Here is a 1,451-nt window from a genome sequence, read left to right as displayed (position 1 = left end):
AAAGATCTATGAGCTCTCAAACCAGTGAGAAATCTTGCTTGTGAAATTGTTCCCAATTTTTTTGTAATAGCAATCATGTATTGAAATCTTATTATGTGCCAGGCACCATGTTTTACATGCATTTTCTTATTTAATCCTCACAAGAGCTCTACGAAATGGATACTATCATCTTCATTTTGTAGATAAAGAGACAAAGACTAAAACAGATTAAACGATTTTCCAAGGTCACAGGGGTGGTAAGTGGAAGAGTCACTATTCAAACCTATGTTTCCTGATTTTCAAACTCTGTCATTGATCACCATGTAATTCTGCCCCAGTGAGTTCTGGCCAAATGAGACGTCATTGTGTGTTATTCATAATTGCCTTTCTGGAGCAGATGGCTCTCTCCCACTTCCACAAAGCTGGTTCACAATAATGGTGGCTAAAATTAAATAGATATTTTATATCCAACCCACACACAGATGATGAAATCATTTCTGCTTATATGACCAATGATTTTTTTAAAGGCTACCTGTACATTTTTATTATCTCTTTGATCCCCTGTAACTACTCTGTTGTTTTGTAAGATGGCAAAGGGGATATGTAAATTGAGACAGGGAAGGAAAAATTCATCTACAGACAGAGATAGCAAATCTTCTCTTCACCCAAGGCAGCCTCACTGACCTCTTCAGCCTCCAGGACCTCGCTAATTTTTTCTTGCCAGCCCTGAAGTGGGAAAACACTTGGAAGCCAACATTGGTGCACACAGTTACATTGACCTGGCCAAAGGAGGCTTACCTAATAATCATGTCCTCCTCCCGCCCATTGGACACAACCAGCCCATGGTGGAAGAGGTGGAGAAGTCTGAGGCCACACTAAGGCAGTTCTTTAAGAGTGAAGGGAAAACAGTGTGTTCTGTTTTAGAGAAATTATAGGAGCCTTCACCTTCAACTACAAGTCATTTCTGTGCCACTCAGCCACTGCAGTACTGATGATGGTAAAGGAGCCATTATTACCCAGACTCGGGACAACAGAGAGAACTGTTGGAAGAGAGGTACTGGCCAGTGAAGCCATTCTTACCATTACTGAGTGGAGGTAGTGGAGGCTCAGCAAGGAAGAGGAGACCCTAGAGAGATTCCAGCCCTTTGACTTTACTCTGGATGACTAAGGGAAAGGAAAGGCACTTAATGAACTTCACAAGAAGTAGTAGCAGCCTGTTTTTAAAGAAACTGCAGTCTTCCGTGGAGACTATTTCCCTGCCTCTGTTTTGTGCATTACCATGGAACCACCTGCAGCAAGAGGCCTAAGATCAATCTTTTGGGAGAAGTTACATTCTAGAATGAAAATTCTAGTTAAAAAAAAAATGCCTATTCTCCAGCTCCAAGTACAGCTTGTACTTGTCAACATTTTCAAAAACATCTAAACTATCACATAAAATGCAAATGACTTTCCATCAAAATAATAATAATATG

General features: G+C 40.5%; 1 pseudogene; it reads left to right on the top strand.

The window, feature by feature from the left end:
• Positions 1-566: 566 nt before the first annotated feature.
• Positions 567-1,147, top strand: LOC123821844 (annotated as a pseudogene).
• Positions 1,148-1,451: the final 304 nt, after the last annotated feature.

This window comes from Phyllostomus hastatus, unplaced genomic scaffold (assembly GCF_019186645.2).
Source record: "Phyllostomus hastatus isolate PE091 unplaced genomic scaffold, TTU_PhHast_1.1 phas_contig_40, whole genome shotgun sequence".
Classification (NCBI taxonomy): Eukaryota; Metazoa; Chordata; class Mammalia; order Chiroptera; family Phyllostomidae; genus Phyllostomus; species Phyllostomus hastatus.
Note: the sequence above shows the minus strand (reverse complement) of the source record. Positions and strands in the feature narration are given on the sequence as shown.